Below are 24128 nucleotides of genomic sequence, written 5' to 3'. Positions count from 1 at the left end.
AATCATCCTCAAGAATAAACGCCCTGGGTGGGGCATGGATGGGTCTCCCTCCTTGCCCCTACCTACAGTGCTTTGAATACTGCAGTGTTTTGATTTTTAAAACATATGTCTAACAAATGTAGCAGTGATAATGAGGAACATGTCAATCTGCCATGTTTCCTGTTCAAATTTCCGTTTTCATTTCTAAAGTTCAAGTACATCTTGATCCCCATGGGATAAACGTGAGCAAGTACACCAGAAATGTGGAGAGGAGAAGAGGTGAAAGCTCAGAGCCACAATGAAAACCAGAACCGTTGCACAGCAAAGCTGGGATGTGCTAGTGGGTAAGGCTGGCCCAGCAGCCCTGTCTCACCCTGACAGACCAGTTAGGTCGAAGGACCTGACCCCCAGTTTCAGCAGGGCCTGTGCACTGCCCCAACAGGCCCCGTTGAGTTCAGTGTCTGATAGATTTCCTTTCAGCTGCCAAAGACATGGTGAAAGTTTCCATGGCCAAACTCTCCACTTCCCTCTGCTTTCCCAACTTCATCTAACAATAATTTAAAATTTATTGGAGCACTGAAGACCACATAAGCTAGCACTTTCAGAGCCTAAACTGCCTTGTGCTATGTCTTCTGCTGCCCAAAGCCCTGCCTGCCTCCTTGGGTGATGCTGAGACCTCACAACCACAACAGGACACCAGCACATACTACACAAACACATGCACCGTTGTTCCATGCAGGGGGGAGACGTTTCAGGAGAGAGACGACAGAGAGAAAATTAACTCTCTTTCAAACACAGCGTGTGTGCAGCAGCATCCTCTATCACCAGCCACACAGCTAAAATTTTACCAGCATGAAAATACTATTCCAGTCTCTTAGCACAGAATCTTCAGCTTTTTTAATACAAAAGGAGCACTTTGACTCATTCTTTCAATCACACGCCAGTTGATAGTTTATGAGTCAATTCCCATCAGTCCATCCGGACAGACTTTTGTATGATTTTTATTCTAAGAACATCTTTACTAACCTTAAGATTAGAAATTATAAGAAATACAAAAATTTCGGGGGGAAAGAAGAGAGACAAGAAGAGAAAAGAAACAAGATCGTTATCTCGGGTTCTAAGATAACATTTCAGAGGTTTCAGAAAAGGCTACAGAAAAGTCGATTGGTTTTGCCAAAAGCTCTGCCAAAAAAAGACAGTCCAGATATCATGGAAGTAAGGGCAAAGAAGTGCTATAAAGAGATGACTTTTGAGATGAAATCTCATCCTGCTTGCTGCAGGCATGAGCAGTTAAATTAGGCAACCAAATTCTGGCTGTCACCAACAGGCTGGTACAGATAAGGGCAGTTCGCTTTAACTATTGTTCATCTATTCGTGGCAAGCTTTGAAACCAGCCAACCTACTCTGATAAGCAGCATGACCTACTACCACAAGTTCTTCCTAACTCATCCGAAGCATGCATTTCATCATGTCGGAAGGAGGGTCCCCTTGACCACAGTGCCAGACAACATCTAGAGTTATCTCTTTCTCCAAATGAGCCTCAGTCATTATTGGTAGTTTGGGCAATTCTCCCATTTGCATGCAATCGGAGAGGGCTTCCACTGACCCACTGTCCTCAGCTGTTCTTCACTGCAGTTAGTGAACAAGCCTAATAAAGCCAAATAATTAACCTAACAATTGGGTTAAACATATTTGTCTTCTACCCTATCTTCACCAGTGCTGTGATTTTTCCACACCTTTAAAAATCAGGCCACTTAATCAGATTGAGTCTAACACATGGTGTTCAGTGCCATTTTGCATGTCTTTGGGTGTCTAAGACCTCTAGGGTAGAGCTGCACCCTTCAGGGGTGAGAGCCAGATGCCAGGTGGGCATGGAGAAGTGCACTGGGTGCCTCTGTGTGGACACTACATTTCTTCCTCCCGCTGGGAGGAAGTAACTACACTTGCTTTTCCTAGACTGAAAATGCTGATGTTGTCTTTTTTAAAAAGCATTTGTACTTCAGAATAATCTTATCTTATGAATCTTGACAAGCCATGATTAAGCATTTTCTCAGCTGTCTCACTGTGAGGAAACAGTAAATATCAAGAGAGCAAGTCCCAATACAAAACTGCAGAATCTGTCAATGGGGCACCCAAAATCCACACCCACTTAATCCACCAGCACATTGTTATTAAGAAGATTTCTTCTGGCAAATCTTTAAAATTCACAGCACTTATGATGATGTTGATTACTAAGTTGCATTGCGCCAGGATCCAGGTATTGATCATTGCACAATACCTTATCAACAGATACTTCTGGGAAAAGGGAAGCATCGCTTAAAAAGCTGGACACTGTGACATCTGGGCTGGCAGGGGACGGTCTGTCTGCCTCTTGCCTGAGGTTGAGCAGAGTGATCAAGTGTCACACCCAAGGTCACCCCGCAAGCCTGTGGCTCAGGAAGGATTACAGCACGGAGAGATCCTTTGCGACTCCTGGTCTTGCCCTCTGAACCCTAGATCCTCATCAAAATGTGACCTGCTTAGATAAAAATATCCAGTATTGTTTCACTCCGGAGACACTGGTGTACAAAATAACTACAGCCTGGCCTTTTTTTTTTTCAGTGAGCAGCATGGGTTTTCTGCCCTGCCCGTGTTACTTTCCACATGCTGCTGCTGACAAAATTACATAGCTAGCCAGGATCAGTGGAAATAAGAATGTGCCCAATTAGCATATATTGACATAAACACACCTCCCCATATCATCAGGGCAGTTGGTAAGATCAGAGTGATCGATCTTTTCGGCTGTTATGGAGAAAAATCCCCATCTGCCAGGGAGCACAGAAGGAAGCAGCAGCGGGCTGGGCTCACCAGGGTTAGTGTTCTTCAAAAAGTGTTGGCTGTGCACTGCAACCTGTGTGTGTGCGTGCAGCGAACAGATCCAGTTTCGGGAGCAGGCAACTCAAGGTTTCCGACACGCTGTCTGCGTACAGGAGTTACTCTATGTCAGCCAAACCTCTGTAACTGTCCGTGTTTGCGTTTTTAATCTCTTTCAGTTTAAGCTTCTTTCATCAAGTTTTCAGCTAAAGGGCATTACCTCCCATCTGGGGCAGGCCAAGAGCACACACGGCAAGCAGCTACCGAGGTTGCCATGGCTCAGCTGAGACGTGGCGATCTGCTGTGCCGCTGCCACTGGCTCGTATGCAAGAGCACTGCACAGGGGAGACCCGCACAACCAGGTGAAAACAGAAAGTAGTGGGTGAAAGCTATCTCCATCCTTTAACATTTTCTTTCAGAAATTCAGAAGGCTCAGGAAGTTTCTCTAACAAAGCAGAGATCTTTGGGGCGGGAATCAAATCTCATGTTGGGTTACTAAGCTGATGCCATTGAACTACATTTTCAGTGTGAAGTCTTTCATTGGAAGTTTTGCTGCCTGGAACTGGAGAAACGCAAGAGCTGTGCATAGGTAGTGAGGTATTCCCTGCCTCAAAGCAAAGCACTATTTGCAGGGCCTTTAGTGTTGTGATAGGTGACTCTTACAATGAAATCATAAACCTAAAGCCATTAAACTTTGGGGCTGCACAGGAACTGAGTCCTCAAAAGGCACTCATGGCTGATTACGAAAAACAGCTGATGTTGTGACGTTTCTGAATTTCTCAAGATGATCTTGAAAATGCTCTGTTTTGACTAAGGCTGTAATACAGCCTATGTGTCATCAGTGACATAGGGAATATTCATAGCAATTCCAAGCTCAAAAAAAGCCCATCACTCTGCCAAGAGGAGTTCAATAGAAGCATGCTGCTATCTGAGGACAAAGGAGCTAGAAGAGGCCATTTAAGTTGGGACATCTTAAGTAAGGACATCTTTCTATGTTTCCAATACAAAATGCCTAGGAGACTCAGACATGGAAGTCCCTTTCGGTTTCACCTCTCATCGAGGATTACTGCAATCACAGCTCAAGAGCACAACTTTAAACATTCGCTTTTCTTTCTGTACCTTGACATCATTTCTCTTAAGAGAAAAGCAGTAACACTGGAGGTGACTGGAGGTTTGTTTCATGCCTGCTCAGCAACCTAAGGCCTGAAGGAAGGTGAAAAGAAATGCAAAGGAGGGTCTTTATTAACATGTATAGTCCTGTGGGGTGAGAATATCTTTTGCTACAGAAAAAAATCACTGCACTTTCCAACTGTTGTTACTTGAACTTGTGACATAGTGTGGAGCTGCTGTTTTTCTCAGCAATTAAATCTCAGCTGTTATTGAGGATGTTTCCAAAAACATTCCCATGACGGAAGAACAAACACAAACACCCAGTGCTTTACCAGCAGCTGAGGAAGCATTTGCAAGCAGGGCTTTGCACACCAGGCTGAAAATCTTCTCAATTATACCAACACGTTCTGGAGTGACTGTCTATAGACAGTTGGGGGTTCAGAAACTGAAACAAATGGAGTTTTGTCCTTCCCATTAGAGCTGCACATTCCAGTGACAAGGAAGGCACCTGGGGTGAAAAGTTACATAATTGGGCCTTCATTAGCTTTGGGCTGATTGACGCTTTTTCATGTTCTAGCAGTCTATCACTCCCGTAACAGAGCAACAGTGTGCCAAATATACATCCCCAGAGCAACAGGGAACCAGACCAGCTGGTGGGTTGTGCCACAAGTGAGGTGCTTGCTCTTCAGAGAGCCTGAGGTGTCCTCCTGCAGGATCCCGAGCCGAGGGCTCTGCTGGATCTAGTTGTCCAAGGTGTCAAACAAAAAGTGATCTTTTGTCAAAGCAACTTCCCTTCAAAAAGCCTGGTTAGTGGCAAGGTGAACCATCAAATTCCTCAAAAAGAGCTCATGAAAGCTTTCTCAGGGTATCCCAGTATAGGTTTCTTGGTGGCAATAAAGAAGCTGGTCACAGCTGGTCAACAACATTGTCAACCGTCCTGATCACTTTGACCAGGATGGGCCAAAACATGCAAAGAGCCTCAGCCACTCTCTCTGCCTCTCCCTGAGGTGATCACCCACCTTTTCAAGCGTTTCAGGAACACATTAAGTCATTCTAGACAAGCTTTGCTATCCAGCTAAACAAATGACCCTTTCTGAGCACCAAGCAAAATAAGGGCTCGGGAACAATTGGAGGAAGTGCACCAAACAGACGCTCCTGCAGTAATTATCATCATTCACTTGGGGAGAGGGGGAGCAGGGGAGCACCCTAGCCAGGACCACCCTCTCCTCTGAGGCCGGGGTCTGCTCCCATTGTTCTCACCAGGAGCCATGCCACCGCCTCCAGCAGGAGCAGGATCAGGCCTTTAATCCCCATTTCCTCTTGGCCGAATGAACTGCAGTGTATGCCAGTGACAGCTAAATGAAGGATTCCTTTTTCCAGAGGACCAGCAACAGCTCTTAACTCATAAACTCGAGGTAATTGACATTACAAACAAGCTTTACCCACAGGGACCCCAGAGCAGTCAACAATTGTGCTTTAATGAGTAGGAAGGGAGAAGGGGGGAAGTCTTTGCACGCCGCAGTAGGACGTTCTAAGAAAAGCTCTTTCCCTTTTCCAGGCAAGGCAATGATTAAAGTCTGTGCACGAAACCCGGCAAGGAGGGAGACCTTGCTGAAAACGCCTTTCTTCCTGGCTTTCCTGTGGAAAAAAAACAAGGGGTATGAAAAATGGTTACTGGGGCTTGAGAGGGATGACAGCAGCCAGCTAAGAAACCCAAACAATAAAAGAGGAAGCCAAGCTTAGATGAAAAAGTTGAAGATCCCAGAGCTCTGGAGTTTTGCACACAAAGGACATCTTACAGAGTCCAAATATTAGTATGACCTGCCACAGAGGGGCAGAGCATGCAGTGGAAGTGCCAACCCAGGTTATTATATGAACCCAACAACCCAACAAACCTGACAAACTTAAAAGGGTATCCTGCCTTACGATCCCTCTTCTATGTCTCCTCCTGACTCAGCAATGCCATGGTCTGTCGGGAGCACTGTGTCAGCATTTCACAAAGTGACACTAGTCCTGACAACAGAGGGGAAATGAAGTAAGAGAACAGCAAACAAGAGCATCGCTGTTTGCAGGACTGCACTTGTCAATGCTTATATGGCGCTGCTCAATTTTCATTCTACCTGTTGGGCACAAAAAGGCACTCATACTTCATAAGGGCAGTCTTGTTTCAATGGCTCCTTCTCCTGACAGCCTAATATGAAGGGAGCTCACACAGAAATTGAAGAGACCTTTGTACATATATTACATACAATATATCAGCAATTTATTGGAAAAAGAATGGCATAATGAAAAATCCCATTATTCCCCTTTAACAGAAATGTTAGTGTAGCTGCCTATGTTTCTAACAGTAGATTACAAAGCCAATGGGGTACCTGTTGTACAAAGACAATAAGTTAGGATGGCCTCTGCCTAGGATTTTCGCTTAGATTAGGAACGACAAGGGAGATACAGACAGAGAGGAAGGGAAGCAAAGAACGATCAGGGATAATGGGCAATGGCCTCAGCCCATTAGCTACTTAACAGATATTGTTCTCTGAAGAAAGTGCTGTTTTTCTGGATGATTAACAAATATTCTGTCAGGATAAGCTTCACTGAATGACATAAGTGAGATTTGGTCACGTCTAGGAGGCTGAGGGGCTGAGACAGACTGTGCAGGTCCAAATGCCATGGACCATTCTGGAAAGGGGGGGGCAATCCACGGCTAGTACAAATGCTGTGAGTCACTAATGGTACCAGATCAATGCCAGACAACTGAGGCCAGTAACAGCAGTTTTCTGAATTACAAACTCATGGGGAAGTGATTGCAAATAAGTAGCAAAGCCCTAAAATGGAAGAAAAGGATTAACTTGAAAAACCTCCCAGAGAGAGGCAAAGAAGAGATGGGAACTTGTGAGGGCTGCCTCTAGGGAGAGGCAGAGCCAACTGCTGTCCCAGTCACCACATACATATGACAGGTATCTCATCCTCCGGGCACAGGGCAGGAGATACCTTCAGGTTTTTGGAAAGCCCTGTGGGGATTGGTCTTGAAAACCCTAATGAACCCAGGAGATTTTTGGTTTGTGTACACCATTGTTCTTGGTTGATTAGCTGGTTTTCTTCTGTCAGACCTTTAATGGGGGGCAGCCTGAATCCTGCATCTGTTCCCCCATAAAGCTTTGGTTTATGATGGTCCAGGTGAAAGGGATTATTTCACTGGTGGTCCCTGCCACCCAGTCACACCATATAACAATGAAACTGGGGGGACTCAACTACAGAGGAGTTCACTGAATCCAACAACTGAGAAGTTAACACAGTATTACAGATAAGACATTACCTATGTTTTGTGATTAGATTAAACCATCTGTCATGTCCATGCTTTTGGTCTGCTTTAGCAACGCTCCCTGCAGTAGCTGGGTCCCAATAACACTATATATTTGATGATGAAACTTAATCAGCTGATTTGGGTTTGGGCCTTTTTTTTTATTTCCAGTACACACAGAGCTCTCAGTTTTTGCCAGAAAGGAAGGAAGGTTTTGTAGGTGAGCTCACAGGAACAGCAGTCAGTTCATGCTGTCTCCAGCTCAGCACCACGCTAACAGATCTATGATTTCCATATCTAAACCAGTGTGTCTCACGTCAGCTCAGAGTTTGAGATCAGGACAATCAGGGTCAGCTCTTCCACTGACGTGCACCCATCTTCTGCAACATCACATAGGATGCTTGTGTCCGACTGGAGAGAAGCACTGGCTAATGGAAGCTGCAACAAGCTTTAGAAGGCTTTTCTAAGGTGAAGCATTGCCTTTCACAGCAATGGAGCACAGTACTGAAGCTGTCCTGTACACCAATAATCAGCTGTCCCTATCTTGGGTAAGTCCTGTTGTGTACCTCCATGAAGGCTGTACTGGCTGCAAAAAGCACACTTGGTCAGCACTCCAGTAATGCTTGCAACAGATACTTGTGTTGCTTGCTGTTGATCACTAGTGCATACAAGGGCAGAGAGCTCTTCTCCTACGTGGGGTTCAGGAGGCATAAGCACTGTAGTCAGTCCCTGAGGCCCCTTGTATGGGGATCCTGCAGTCTCATCATCCATTCACAGCCCTAATGATCCACAACCTGGCCACGCTGAGTTCAGTGCAAACTTACAGCCTTGAGCCCTAAGGATGCTGCTCACACTGCCCTGGGATTCACAGCTCATGTTGTCTCCTGGTGAAATAGTAGGTTACAGTTTTATTCCTGCTGTAGCTAACAGCAAAACTCCCAGCAATCCAATGGGAGCAAAGACAGGCCCACCTTCCCGAGGGAATATTTAAGCTAATAAACGATGGCTATCCAGCAGATGTAATAAGCCTCTCTTTGTTTCACCAGAACTGGGAATGGCAGGCCAGTGACAGGACCATCATGTTCACTGGAGGTAGCTAGGGCTGATATAATGCCATGCCCTTGCTGGAATTGTGCTCTAACTACAGTAAACCTGCGCAGGACAAATCAGAGACAAATTTATAGCTTGCAAAATATTGTCCAAAAAAGACTGTGAATTGCCTAGACCAGTAATATCATTTTGTTTGAGACCTCAGGCTGAACCCAGACCACGTTCCCAACTTTGAAAGGCCAGTGCATTATCTGCTAAGCCATCCATCCTACTGGAAAATCTTCTCCATGTTCATGCAAAAGGAAAACAAAACCCAGACTGCTCTGGGCTCTAAGCCAAATCTGAACACAACACACACACTTCCCAACAGGCAGGGGAAGTGCTGCAGCAGGGCTTGGCAATTATGATCAGGCACTGATGGTTGCAAACTAGGCTTTGCCACAGAAGTCTTTACGCTGACAGCCTTGGGTATACTTGGTTGTTTGTAAACTGCAGGCACATTTCCTTACTAGTGATATGGCATGCCTCCTGGAAGAGAGGGCAAAGCTGGAGTATACTAGCCCTCAGTGGATCAGAGGTGTTTACAAGAGGATCTCAAAATGCAGGGCACCATCTTGTTTGTTCTTTTATTCTCTGCCCTTGTGCACTGTAAGCACGTTTGTTTTACAAGAAGAGGTACAGAGAGCAGCCAGACACTCAGAAAAATATTTTCTCCTTGCTGTGAAACCTCTGGTCACTAAAGTCACCTGTGAAAGCTGTTTCCTACATTCCATGATGGAAACTTCCTCTTGATATTCAGCTGTTCTTCAAGAACATACCCCAGAGATGATCCATCACGATGTAGATCCATTGCTACTTACACCAGAATGATTTATTGATTTGTTCCATACCAAAGCAAGGCACCATTTATTACCCTTCATCTACATGCGGAACTCCCTCTGAAGTCACCAAAAAATGTGCCCATATTCATCTGTATTATATTGCAAACAAGCTGCTACAGCAACAGTGCTTTGATTTTTGGTTGGGTGCTGGGCTGGTGCTTATAGAATTGGATTACTGAAGAAGGTCCCTGGGTTTCCCAGTTAATGCTCAAGCATGAAGCTGAGGACATCTGTAGTCTATCCCTGATTCTGACAAAGATTTCTGACTTGAATATTGAACAATTGCTGTGTTGACCCTGCCCAAACAGCAAGAACAAAGTATTTAATACTGATAAATTACAGAGCTAGAGCTCACAAGAATCCAGTCATCCAGGCTGGCAACATGGTTTTAATTCTTCACATGAAGGTTAATGCAGGTATGTGAAGATGGCACTGTACGTTCCTGTCAGGACAACCAGGCAGTCCCACAGCAACAGCAGAGGCCAGTTTCTCCAGGGGGAGTGAAAGTTTCTCAGCAGACGCACTTAAAGCCCAATTCCAGAGGATATTGCTGGGCATGAACAGGGGGTTCCTTCAACTTCCGCTTGAGAAAAAACAGCCCCATTGCTCTTTCTAGTGGTATGTCCAAGGTAAACAGCCACAGTGCTAAGGGATGGCAAAACCCATGGGGTATGGTGTGGTGAGTGGCACTAGGCTGAAGGTAGACCTCTGCAAATGAACTGCCTCCACCAGCACCAGGGGATACCCTCTTTGAGGTCACACAACTACTTCTGATGGAGTTTGTTTATCATGGAAAGACTCTTCCAAAAAAAGTAAATGAGGTGCATACACAGTGCTGGAAGGGATCCTGCCAGCATTGCCAAAGACAGAATGATGGGGTTATCTTTTGGATCCATGAATAAAGACCAAGACAGGCACGAAAAGAGCAGGAGCTGTTTGTACCTTTTAAAGAACTGCAGTGCTGTTCTCAATTAATTATATTTACATTTATACAGCACAGAAACCCTGAGAGTCTTGAAAATTCATGCACAACATGGCACGTTGCATATCAAGAAAGCTAAGGAGCTGAAGTCTGAAGCAGATGAGTCTGATTCAGAGAAAAGAAAATTTATTCAGAGTCCTTCCAAGTAAACCCCTATTTTTATAAGAAACACCGTGAACTGAATATATCAACCACTTCTGCAGAGCAAACTGCTTGGTTTATCAGTTTTAGAGTGCTGGAAGGCAGTATCGGTTTTGCCTAGATTTATATCTACAGCCCCAGAGTGCAGAGATAAAACAAACTTGTGTTCAGACCACTAGCCCAGTACCCTTACTCTCTTACTAGGGTTATTGGACCTTTTACCACTTAGGCGTTGCATGAAAGAGATAAACTGACACTAGTTCAGAAACCATTAAAATGCACGTTAGTAAACAGCGAGTGTCATCGCTGAAGCTGTACTTATGGATTCCTTTCTCCTACCAAAGGAGGAACATGATGCTTTAAGGCTTGCTTGGTGAGGTGCTTCCCAGCCACCTGTGTTTAGAAAGGAGTGAGTTTGCTTCCATCAGAGTGAAGACCTTCCTAAACCTTGGCATTAGGGAGCCAACCAGATCTCTGCTGCTCACTGGGAAATAATTCCTAGCCTTGGGAATTGCCCCAAATTACTGCCCTGAAGCACAGTTCCCATTGGGAGTGTCTTCATGTGCTACCTTGTTTGAATGTCTTGCCTCCTTGGAGACAGAGGGTCCCTCGGGTTGGAACTCACTTGGCCTGCCTCTGGCTGCCAAATGTGCTTGGGCTGGGCACAGGCCCAACACTGATGCCCTGACGCAAGAGAGGGCCCATAGTCCTTTGGCCTTTCCAGATCTCTGGCCAGTGTCTCCTTCAGCCAGGCCAAGCCACCGTCCTGGTCCTGCAGGAAACAGCAAACACTGCAAGCCGCTATGCCACTTGCATGTACCTCCAGCCAGGCTTGAAACCTGGAACAACACCAGCTTTACAGTGATTCATCAAGAAGCTGTTTTACACAGATATGCTTATAAGAGAGGGTTCCCTTGCTTCTCCAAAATATGGCTTGTTCCCTGAGACCACAGGCAGAAATAAAGCAAGTTCCTTGTCTTCCTGACCATCACTAAATGATCCTGTGGTTAGCTAAGAAAGGCTTCAATTTCCCACAGCCCCTGAATAGCTCCAGTGTCTTCTCCAAGTAATGGGAGCTGTAGGTGCTCAGCACCTGAAACATTTGGATTTAGGAGTCTAACCTTTATTCTCTGTGATCAATCAGTTCAGCTCAGCCACGGTGTTCAGAGCCTTGGCCAGAGGTGCATGCACCAGGCAGGTATCAGAATTCTGTGGGTGGTGGCTTCCACGGTGTGGCATGTAAATGTCTCATCAGCAATGTAGACAATCTAAAACTGATGCAGACCTTTGGAGAAACAGAGAGCTGTTCAAAATCAGCATCTTCTGCCCTGAGCCAGGGCTGCCCTGGTGCACGCCCCACTGCTGCTCCATCAGCCACGAGACGCACACGCTGCTTGCAGCAGCAACTGCTATTCGGAGAGATGGAAGGAGCCATTTCTTTGTCTTTAACAAAAGGCAGAGTGTCTATTAAAAAATAAAAGGCATCACAAAACAAACAAAATGATTCATTGGGATTTTAGGACTCACCTCCAAGCACAGCAGGAGGGGAAGAGCCTGCCGTTACCCATTCTGGCTGCAGAATGGGATCAGCCCAAGAAAAAGCATGTTCCCACAGTAGACAGTTTGATCTTGTTTTTCAGACACTGAGGTTCAAATGACCTTTCTTTTTTGGCACAAGGATTTTGGCAGCCTGGAGAGTGCTGGTGCTAAATAACAGTAACACCAGCTTTTCTATGGTACCACATACAGTAAACAATGCAAACAGTGTTTCAGGCACTTGGTGGGGCTGAGTTGCCGGTTGGGATCCAGAGACGGATCAAACTTTGGTTAGCAAATGAATAGCTCCTATTTACTTGCAATCTCCACCATGGTGGGGGGGACAGACACGCATGTGAGAGCAAGTCCTTCTGCGAAAAGATTTTCACCTTTCTTGTCTCCGTGCTCTGCTTCTTCAAATACCTTCTTGGATGTCATCTCTGCAGCTAATGTGTCATGTAGAAAAGGTACCCAGTCACAGAGCCAGTACTGTGAAGCAAATGTACTGTATTAGGAGCTACAGGAAAAGCAAACGTGATCCTGCACGTCAGGTTTTATACCTGAAGTTATGTCAACTTTGTTTTAACAACTTTTGAATTCATAGGACAATTTCAATGAAGTTTGGCAGACGGATAGAGGTATTTTGTGCATCACCTTCTTACAAGGTTTGTGAAAGGCTTTATGAGGAAGGAGTCCATCATAAGGTCTGATACAGAAGGATCCTGCTGTCTGGAGTCTCTCAGCTGTTATTACACATCAAAGAACCCAAGCAGAGGCTTGGCCAGATTCCTTCTCCAGACCTGCCTAGTCTGCACCTTTCTGAATGTAAGATGAACTGTGCTCCACTCCAAAAGAGTGAGCATGCAGGTATCCACAGCTCCCTTCAGCTTATGAGATGCAGACTTCTCATAAGACCAATAGAAGGCAAGCATAGACAGTTCAGTTGGAAAAAAATCAATCCAAAAAGCTACGTGGCATTATCTTTTGATCAGTTTAGCTTTAGATTCACTCTAGGCAGCAGGGCAGAAGGTTTGCTAGGAACCCTCAAAGACACAAGAAAGGTATTGCATGGCTAAGTATCATCTGGAAATATTTGATTTATTTCCTGGAGACACTGTCCCTCTCAAATGCTCCAATAGGTTTATTTTCCATTTGGTTGTTCTTCCCTCTACAGAATTTCAGACTACCCCCTGTCCTACTCCTGACCTCACTACTAAAAGACACCTTTCTAATTAATCGTTTTACACATCATTACAACATTTAAATGAATCCAGGTGGGAGCTTTCAAAGGAGCTGAAGATGGAAAGTCAACACCTCATTTCCTTTTAGAACCTTTGAAGATCCCATCTAATGGGGCTTGAGGGTTTTAAGGGTTGAAAAAAAAAAAAAAAATTGTACATGGTCCAACACACTCTCAGTTCTGCACCCAACAAAGCTAAAGCCTAGAAGGCAGATTTTCAGTACTTGAGTCCATGACTGAATTTAGTGTCAGAGGACACGAAGATAGATACAGTCTGCCTGCATGTAGGTTTATATCCCATCATCTAAAGTTTCCACCTGGCAGAAGGATCACCACCTTGTATTTTTGTTCTGCTTTTGGTATAGAGAAAGTCACAGTGCTATGGTGGAAAACTTGGCACCCTATGGAGCCAGTCCTGGAGACATGAGCCATAAGGAGATGACTCTGGCTTCTAGAGAGGGAGCCTGTCACCCTACAACATGCATCACCCATCCTCACACCTCACAATGGTTGGAAGGTGGTCCACCTTTCCAGCAAAAGGTAATCATGGCCCTCACCAGCAATAATCAGTGCTGGATCAGTGCTGGTGACCTAATCTGAGCCACACTGCCAGGCAGAGGTGTCTCCCTCACACCTCCTCCTGGGATAGTGCTGCCTGTGGACATACTTGCACATTTGGGTCTTTCGTGGGCCTTGGCAGCAGGGGATGTTTGCATGTTTGCCGAGTGGTTTGTGGCTGGGGAGTCAGCTTTATTATGTATTTTGTGCTGGAAATATGTAAAATAAATGTTTTCTAGTATGTGGTACTTGGATCTCTCCCATGCTGAATTAAAAACAGCAGAGCAAAGCCCAGTGCCAGATCTCATCTGTCTGGTGTACCTCATGGCAAAGAAGAAAGCAGGAGCGAGGAACATGTCAGTGCCTTCCGCTTTCCACAGAGAAATCTCATCTTAAAGTTCTTTGAAAGTGAAATTTCTTTTCATATTGACCTGAAATATAGTGAGGCACATCAGAAGGTATTTATCTTCCTCTGAAAACTGGTGGTACTAGTCTTTTCACAGAAAGTGCGTATGTGTGTTACTACTTTTGGTCTGTTCAAGTATAACAAATACTGCCTTATCTCATGGCAACAAAAAAGTTAAGACTGAGACAAGGAAAACTTGCACAGGATCAAACCCTACTACATGCAGTAGAACTTGTGCTCCTAAGGAAGGTATTTATCTTGCAATATCAGACTATTACTCCTTTTCACAACAGTTATTTTTCTGAGAATAGTGGGTGCCAGGCATTTTTTATAATCTGGCCATAGATTATCCTTCTGTATACCTTTCTGTCTGTCCATCTACAGATCTATGTGGTACTACTCATATAGAACTAGTCATGTGTCACCACAGAGATACCTGTAGTATCCCAAATATAAATAATTTCAAACTCCTCAGAACGGTGAGAGCAACAGGTGCCCTTCCTTGATGAGGAACACCTGTTCCTCTCTGTGGATACAACAATAATCAGGAGGAGCACTGAACAGAAGCATCCAGGAGTCCCACTGTCAGTGAGAATCAGAACAGAGCTAAATTAAACAAAATAATTATGTATTTTCCTATTTGTCTGGAAGAATGCAGAAAAAAGACTGAAAGCTGTTTACTGGACCAGGCACACCATGAACCAACTCAGCTAACTACAGGAATTTGGTCAGCTTAAGTAGAAGTCACTTATATTTAGAAATGTTCAGAAAATAGCTCCTTTATCTCACTGTGGTGGAGTCACAGTGTGTCCAAATAGATGTTGATGGCACAGATCCTATTTGCTTGGGTCTGGTCAGATAAATCAGGAGTACAAGCAGCAGATTTTGAAGACCAAAGGGGTGCTGGAGGTGGCTTGATCAGGTAGCTTGATCTGGGTATTAAGCCCATTAAGCCCATTCAAATGCCATTTCTTCCACTAAACTCAACCAACGCTACCTCTGCTTTCTGCCTGGGCAGATGGTCATACCACCCAAACCCAGCCTGATCCCTCTTGCACCCCTTTTACCCAGCCCTGTCCCCAGACCTCTCCTCCTCCCCAGAGTGAGAGCCCGGCTGCTGCAAGTGATGCTCTGAAACTGGAATGAATGTCAACCAGAGCTCCCCTCTGCTTCTGCAATCCTGGGATGAAATGCCCCATTTTCAAATTCAGACAATGAACCTCAGCACCCTGACCCTGCAGCACTTTTCCTCAAGTGTCTTTTAGGTTACTAAAGCAGGTATTTAGGGACCAGTGCATTCATTTGAGTAATCATACACAGCGATTTGGCACCTAAGTTTGGTCCTGGTTTGAAAACTGGGTCAACTGTTAGTTTCTCCTCTGATCTGGCTGCTTGGTGGCAGTCAGCAAAAACTACTTTTCTAATCTGAGACAATCTCTCACAGATTAATACGGCAGAACACTGTTGGAGAATTAGTATCAGGCTGCAAAAGTATGTGGTGACTCACTGAAAAGGTAGGACCTCAGCAGCCTTTGCAGGACTACATACTGAGAGGCAGGACAATTCTCCCAAAAAAATGATGTGTCTGATGTAAGAGAGCTCTAAAGTGTCCTTGAAAAAATTGTCATACCCAGCAGCTGGGTGATGCCGTGAGCATGGTCAAGAGGCATAATTTGCAGCTTCCCCTTAACAGATACTCCAGTAAAAGACTATATGAAGGGTAGTTGGAAAGACTGAACAGGGGAATGTGTGTGGAAAACGCTCATATGCTACAGTCTGAGTGGATACTGAGTTGACATTAGTTTCACTTCTGGTCACCTATGTGCAGTCCTACTAATGAGGGCTTGCTGCAGATGATTGTTCAGTTTCATTTTTTTTGTTGTGTCAATGCTGTGCAGAGAGCTGCCCACAGCCTGCAAGCCTGGGGTTTTGTCTAGTTCAATTTAGAAATTACCAAACTGAGAATTGTTGACCTCAAGCTCTCTGTTTTCTAGAACAAAACCAAAAGTCTGCAATACCACATTAACTCACTTGGGTCAGCTACCCAGAAAAAGCATGCTCAGACTGGGCTCAGTGTTTCACTAAGATGTGCCAATAGTGAACCCCAGCCCCCTCCACGGACCATGTGAGAAGGGACAACTGAGGCAGGAAAGCAAATCACAGTGTCAAAGTCTTGTTGCCTGGACCAGTCTTTCCAGCCCAGCTTGTATCACCTGAAGGTGACAAAATCCTGGGGGAATGCACAAGCACCATTACCAAGTGCAAGTGGGCTCTTCATCATAGACGCTACTTGGGAATTCAAGAGGCAGCCTGGGTACCCAGAGCCATCTTTTCAGCCTGATTCATAAATAACAGCTTCCTATACACCGTAATTGGTGGGAGTGATATAATTGTATCCAACCCCTCCAGTTGTTGTCTGTAACCTATCATTCCCTCTGGTTCATTTTGTGTCAATTCCTGCCAGTTAACCTTCATCCCAGACCAAACCTTCTCTAAGCATTAGATCATCCGTTCCACCACACCAGCAACACCAACTGTGGTGAAAACATCCTGCTAGTTTTCAGCTCCATGGTGCAGATACCACCTTTGGTGTCTACTGGCTCATCCCCAGGGACAGGACAACTTGAAGCCCCTGGGACCTACCACAGGAAAAAGGTGGAGGTGACCAGAGAATTACCTTAATTGCAGCTTTGGGTGTTCCCATGAGCTATTTGCAGTGCCCTTGCCCTGGCCTCAGTTGTTCTCAGCATGCTGGACGTACCTTAATTTGGATTATTATTTGATGTTTCATTATCACTCTGTAAAAAGTTCCTGTTCTGAGCAGCACGCCTCATGTTTATGGTGATAAGTCACAAGACGCTCATCGACAGATGCTTGTTGCTCGGGCTGGCAAATGATGTCTGAGATCATATACTCTGTTTTGGCTATGACTTTTTATGAAGTCTCAATTCAAGACAATTTTTTGCCAGTTTCAAAGCACAGTTGAACTTCTAGAGGGATTCATGCCTAGCTTGGATTTACTGTCAAATATATCGTCATAGCTCCTGTTTTTCTAAATTCTCTGACCTTGTGCATTTCCCTTGATTAAGGAGCATGCCCAAATATTTTTCTGTTTTGAAAGCAATGCTCAGAGGCAACAGGAGTTCCTCAATGCTCTGGTGAGACCTAGCCATCTCCAAGCCCCGTTTAAAGACGGTTACCCTGAAGACTCTCCTGCTACAGCAGAGGCTGGGTCCAGCAGTGTGTCACCCCAGCTGTCCCCTCCCAATGGCAGGGCCAAAGCGGGGAGAGGCTGGGTCCAGCAGTGTGTCACCCCAGCTGTCCCCTCCCAATGGCAGGCCAAAGCGGGGAGCAGTGAGGGCCAGTGAGGGCCAGCTGCATGGCCAAGGACTTCCATCTAGTCCCATCAGGATTTCTCCAGCCACACACAGTTCTAGTCATCACTGGATGAGTAATAAAATACTGCATCAGCACAGGGAATGTTTAAGTCTTCCAGAGAGTTTGTTTAATTTTACGATTCTGCAAAGAAAACGTGGGGGGTTGACCTATTTCACACTGTTTCTTCTTTCCTTACTGTTTCTTCTATATTTTTCTATCAGTTGTTCTTCCCTTAAACAGTGTTGCTGGAGCAGCGAAGCTTCTCCATTAAGAAAAATAATGTCATTATCATTTCTGCAGCCTGACCAGGCTCCTCTCTCTTTGTTACAGTGTGCCCCACCAGGAACTGGGAGGATGAGCTCCACGGCAGGACCCCCACTCTGAAAGCACCGGGGTGCGCGCGTGCATGAGCATGTGTGTGTGTGTGTGTGTGCAGAAAGGGAATGCGAGAGGGAGAGAATGTGTGTGTCCTCAGTTTAATTAGAAAATTTAATTGGATGGAGTTTGGGTCATTTTTTTTCCCCCCCTTTAGAGCTGGCTGCAATAAACAGACTTTTCTCTTTCCCTTTCATCCTTCAGTGGTTTGTAGTTCTGCATCTGCTCTGCTGGCATTGTCTCCGCTAACGGCCATACCGATCAGGAAGCCAGAGCCAGGAGGCAAATGAAGGGACTGCATTGATACCGCTGATCACTGAGCCCCACATAACTGGCAACTGTTTCTGTCTTTTACCTCTGGAGATGAGTTGAACAGATTGTGTAAAATTTGGTGGCTTCCAAAGCAAAAAAAAAAGAGGGGGGGGGAGTGGATGGAGGAAGAGAGAGGGATGTCTTACTGCCTCGGCCCTCTCGCTACCTGGTACCCAGGGGTCTGTTGGAACAACATCCTCAGCACAGGAAGCAAAAGTGAAAAATTCGTGGAAGTGAGCAAATCCGCTGATTTCAGGGAATGTTTGTACAAAAGAGTGAGAGACTAAACACAGTGCGCCCTTTTCTCTGTGGACGGATGCCTCAGGCTTAAATCCCACTGCGGAGCCCTCCACCTCCTGGCTGTGGCTCTGCTGTGGCAAGAGAGCAGGCAAAGCCACGCACCATATGTTTGGGAAAGTGCTCAGCTCGGACACAGGGGAAGCAGTGCCAGGAACAGTGACTAACATTCGAGAGAGGCTGAGGATGTGGGACATTTCTCACAAACGCCATTCTCCCTTGCTCAGCAGCATCTCATCACACAGGATATGGGCCACAGTCATAAGGCAAGATGGGTATTTGTCATCTCTACCCAGAAAAAATGGCCTGGGGAAGTTGACTGATGGTTTTTTGCTCCCCTCAGCCTATCTTCCAAGCAAGACAGTAAAGAATTTCTCCCTCACCATGTCCTGCCACCTTTCTGCACACATTAGCAGCTCTCCTGATGTTTGCCATGTGTTTGGATATTCAGGTGAATTACATGTAGGTGGATGTTTGCCCATCCTTGCCTGGCTTTGAAGAGGATTATAACAAAAATTAACCTCTAATAGAGGACAAATTTTGATGCAAACAGTTCCTTTCTCTGAATTTTAAGATGAAAGGGACACGGTGGGCCCCCACCATATCATCCTGCTGGTTCCTCAAGTGGATCAGGTTCAGACACAGGCATGATATGGTCCACACACCCTATAATCTCTCTCTCCCTCTTTTTCTTCTTGCTCTCCCTGCCCCCCCACACCACATTACACAGTCAGGCTGGGATCAAATTCAGCTTACTTGAATGTATATCATTTCCAAGTTGAAGTCTAATCTGCAGCCTTGTCCCCAGTGAGATACTCAATTTACCACTCCTGTAACTAAAGTTCATTGTTACGGCTATAATAATCAAATGTATCATTTTCCTAAAGGATACTTCTGGTCAATGTTTTGCATTTTTTAGAAAGTTTTCTATAAAACTCTTCTCTTTGTTAGGTCACACGCAGGCTTCCTGCTTCATTCAACCTTTCTCTTTTTTTTAGTGTCCCATTCATTACGCCAATGTGGAGGCAAAAAAAATTGCCTCCACAATTTGATTCTTCCCCTTGGAAGAATCAAAACTGTGCATGTCTATGGAAGAATAATAGCATGACCAGGGGACTACAGATCAATGTTATCCAGATCAGCACTTAAATGGAAATCACTCTGCATGAAAAATTCACGATGCCCTCTATCCTTTACATGGATAATGGGGACATCTGGTTACAGCAGACAGAATCATTTTACGTATGTATGTATGTGAGATACAGACTTGTGTGCTTTCGGTGTAATTCAGACAATGACTGACGTTGCCTGAATTGTAACTATTTTGAGGAGTTTAATGCACCTTCCTTTGAGGAATCCAAGTCCCTCATAGCAGCAGCATCAGATAGGATACTGGGATAAATAAGGTCATTGCTGAGACCCCATGATGCCTGTGGGTTACCTGCTGCTATTTTTTAACTTAAGTTTTTAATATTGATAAAAATGTCCGTGGCCAATCCTCCTGCCCATTCATTTCTCCTTCTTTGATCTCAGCCCCAGTGAGGTTTCCACTGCCCTAGGACTCTTGGCATCACCTGCACAAAGAAGGAGGGAGTGCAGAGACTCTCCCTGCTCCAGACATTTTGGGCGTGTTTTGCCCACTGATGTCAAAAGCAGTTTACATCATGGCAGTCTTATAGAGCAGCTAGTGGAAAAGTGGGGAAACACAAGTGTATCTTAAATCTCTGACCACCCTACTGAGGACGTACAACCACATGCTTACTTACCACCCTAATTCCCCTTCTGAAGACTAATTCCTCTGTGCTTTATGTCCAAGGACTGAAGAGGATCCTCTTACCCTTTAAACACAACTGCAGGACATGTGTCAGCAGCACCACTGGCCTTCTGCTTGCCTTCTGATGTCCTTGGGCCAGAACACCCTCCTAGAAAGTGGGAAACCCAGCTTGGTCCCTTCCCCTGTGCTACAGCACTTGATCCCATGCCCCCGCCGGTCTGGGGAGGTAGTATCTTGGTGAAGATGCTGGGAACAGCTGGCCAGAGAGCCAGTGCCTCTGTTTCTCATCCCAGAGGTGGCCACCACCCCATGAGGGATGAAGGTTTTAAGGGCTAGAAGGAGAAGCAACTCCAAAGGGAGCCCTGTGCTGCAGCCTCTGCCTTTATAGGCATACACGAGTCTCAATTTCTCAGCCCTACCCTGCTGTGGATTTACACTTAACATGATCCGGTCTTTGGAAAGAAGTTGCTAGTTTTGATTTGTAATGGGGATATCTCTGTCTTTAGTTAGCCTTTTGAAAAAAACATTAGGCTTATATTGTGTTTCTTCTCACAAAGCTCTCACAGCAACTTCGGTTTTGCCTCAAAACACATCAGAAGCTTAAAGAAATCAGTGAGCTTCCCTCTTCTTTCTCGGGACAGTCAGGGTCAGTGTGCAGTGTTGTCAGGGGACCATCTCCTGCTCGTGCCCACCAGCAGCCAGGGGCAGCAGGGCAAGGCCAGGGTCTGGGAAGGGGAACAGCAGCAGCACATCAGTGTGCAGCAGCACGGAGGAAGGAAAGGTGGGCAGCTACGATGCTTCTAGTTGCCGGGCATGAAATGGGAAGGCAGAGGCCAGCACGAAGAGAAGAGTGATCCAAGCGGTTTCATGATACGCATATGCAAAGGTGCACATATGTTAGCATTGGAGATTAAGACAAAACCTGTCATACTTCGAGAAAAGACATGAACAAAAGAGATGCAAACTCAGCAATCCAGAGATAGAAATGATAATGGATGGATCGAGATTATCTCCCACCATAGAGGAAAATTAAGTTGTATATTAGCTGTTCAAATTAATGATATATCAGCACATGCTTTTATTATCTATCCATTTAGCTGTCTTGGATAATATAACCAGATTAGATCAGCGGAAGAGGACCCCATACTACGTACTTATGTCCTAATAAATATGCACGAGAGCTACTTCACACACTGCTCAGGCCAGAAGCTGCTCTCTATATTGCTATTAATATTGATTGGTGTTTAAGTGGAACTCGCTGTCAGTCCATTGCACTAACTCTAACATGACAGCCACGGTTAGTGCAATTTCTATTTCTAACACAGACCTTAACCTTTCTGCACTTACTGATTCCCTCAGCATCCGTTGTCTCTTCAGGAGAGCTGCCTCAAAAAAAACGAAGGCCCATAACGCAGTTTACGTAAAGGAGATGAGAATTTTTTGTTTTAAGAGCATAAAATTCTTCCCCGACACTCACACAATTTTAAACATTCAAACGAGGAAATTAACTGTTGAGTGGTACAGACTAGATCTAATCTCATTAATCCAACAATAATTGAAGTACAGGACTTCCCCTGAGGCCATGGATTAATGACCAGCTAGGTGGAGCTGCTGACATGAAGCACAGCCAAGTGCTATTAACCCCAGCCAGGCATTATTTAATCCCAGAGGAAATGTCCTGTGCAAAATTCGTTAGCGCTCGGGCGAGAGGAAGAGAGAGGAGAGGGGGCACGTGGGCTGGGTGCGTGGAGGGCGCCCTTCCGGCTGCGCGCGCGGGGCGTCCCCGCATGCGCCCCTCACCTCCCGCCTTCCCATTCATCCCCCCAGCCCGCGCTGACCAGTGGACACATAATTAAAATGAATTAATGATCTGAAGCAGAAACTGTGTTTAATGAAGCCCCACTCAGGCTTGTGTGCTAATGCCAACCCTGTTTGCCGACAAATATTTACTAACCCTCTGCGCATAAAAGGGCCGGGCCACCTGTTCTCCCCTCTCATTATGTCTCCCTAAGTCTAAAGGTAGCACTGTCTGGTTAGACCTGAAATGTCCAAGCCGCTGGAGAGGCTCGTAAAAGTCTCCGACAAAGCTGAGCCAGACCTGCCAAGTTCTATTTGTTTCAGTCCCCTTCTTTTTTAACTCCAGCCATTGTTCACTTCCTAGATGTAAACTCAACTAAATGCTGTTGCTTCTTTTAGCCTAAGAGGTAATTTCCTGGCTAAAGGTTCCCACCAAAATAATTTCTGTCTTTTCAGCCAAAAATTGGAAATCCTTTAAGCTGCATATGTTGCTCAGAGCCTCTACGAAGTGCTCCAAAGAAAAAATAGGTAATAAATCGTATTAGTTGTAATAGCAATACTACCAATACTAGTAATAGTTGTAGTAGACATAGTAGTCATAGCAGTAATAATTAGCACCATTGTAACACAATTAATAATAGTAATGGTTTAAGAGCCTACTCTTGTTTTCATTGAACTTGATGGGAGTTTTGGGATTTACTTCAATGGGAACAGGGTCAGGTCCTAAACAAGCAAGGGTTAGCCTATCAAAAAAAAAAGGAAGCAGTACAGGATTAAGTCTCCCTCCCCTTTCCACTCCAAGTAAAAGAAAACTAGGAAAGATTAGAAAGCTGTAAAGGAGACAGACAAGCAAGAGACAAGCAGAGGTTAAAAAGCAAACAAAGCCGCATGCACAGCACTGGGTGGTGCCCCTGTTCACACCAGCAAGGGAATGTCTACCTGAGCCATCCCAGTAGGACTGGCCTGGCGAACCCTCCCTTATCAATGTGAGTGAGGGCTCCACACATGGTTCGTCTGAAAGAATAAAAATGTGCCTCACATTTCACATCTCTGCTCGGTGGCTTATGCTCTGATGCTGGACTGAGGTGTTAGGTGTTCCTACACGCTCAGGCTGCTCACCCATCCTGACGTGTGAGTGCGGGAAGCTCTGGGATCCACAGGAGGGGACGATATTCCCAGGCAGGCAGGTAACTCTTCTCCTTTGGCCCATGGGCTGGAGCCTGCTGCAAACAGACAAGCGGGCAAACCTGGGAGATGAACTGCAGCTTGGCCGTTCAAGTGATACCAACCACGTCTTTCTCTTCAGCAGGCCAAGTCTGAGCTTACAACAGCCAAAGCTGAACCTCATCATACCCTGTTGGGGGCCAGGAAGAGCCCCACAGGCAGCCCTTGCTCACGTTGCACCATGCTCAGCACAGTTTTGAGGAAGTGAGACCCAGAGGGGCAGCCCTGGCAATGGAAGTAGGCTGGATAATGCACTCCTGGTGGGAGAAGGAAGAGCGACCGTGAGCGCTAGATGCACTCGACAGCTTTTTTCCACCTCTGTCTCCTCTGATCCTGCCATCAGCCACAAAACGTTCTCTTTCACATCCGTATTTTTCTGGGAATGGCATGACACAAAGCAAAACCCCATGGTATTACAAGGTCATGAAAAAAAAGAAAAGGGGGGGGGGGGGGGGGGAAGGAAATAATGAGATAGATACAATATATACAAGACCATATCAAGCTCCCAGGATGTTACTAGCAGGCACTGGGGAAGTCCCAGATTGGACCCAGCCACACATGGGAGCTGGGTTCCAGCTCTGGAGTCAGGAACACACGGATGGGGATCAAAGGCAGATGGACAGACAGGGTCCTCTTCGGACGTCGGCCATTGCAGCAAGAGGGTTGACCCTTTGATCCCTCAGCTTTTATACTGAGCATGGTGCAGATGGGATGGAATGCCCTGTTGGTCAGGTTTGGGTCCCCTCTCCTGTCCGTTCCTCCCCACAGATGTGACCCCTCTACATTTTTCCGTTTCCGACCCTCTAAGGGGCAAATAACGAAAATTGGCTGCCCTTGGTTGTTATAGCAATAAGCATAAGCAGGGGCCTCTCTACATACCATTCCCTGGCATGGAGCACAAAAATGGGTCTGATCCCTCTGAGAAAGCGTAGTTTCC

This window comes from Calidris pugnax, unplaced genomic scaffold (genome assembly GCF_001431845.1).
Source record: "Calidris pugnax isolate Ruff unplaced genomic scaffold, ASM143184v1 scaffold24, whole genome shotgun sequence".
In the NCBI taxonomy this organism is placed as follows: domain Eukaryota; kingdom Metazoa; phylum Chordata; class Aves; order Charadriiformes; family Scolopacidae; genus Calidris; species Calidris pugnax.
The sequence above is the reverse complement of the archived record's forward strand: the minus strand, read 5'-3'. Positions refer to the sequence as shown.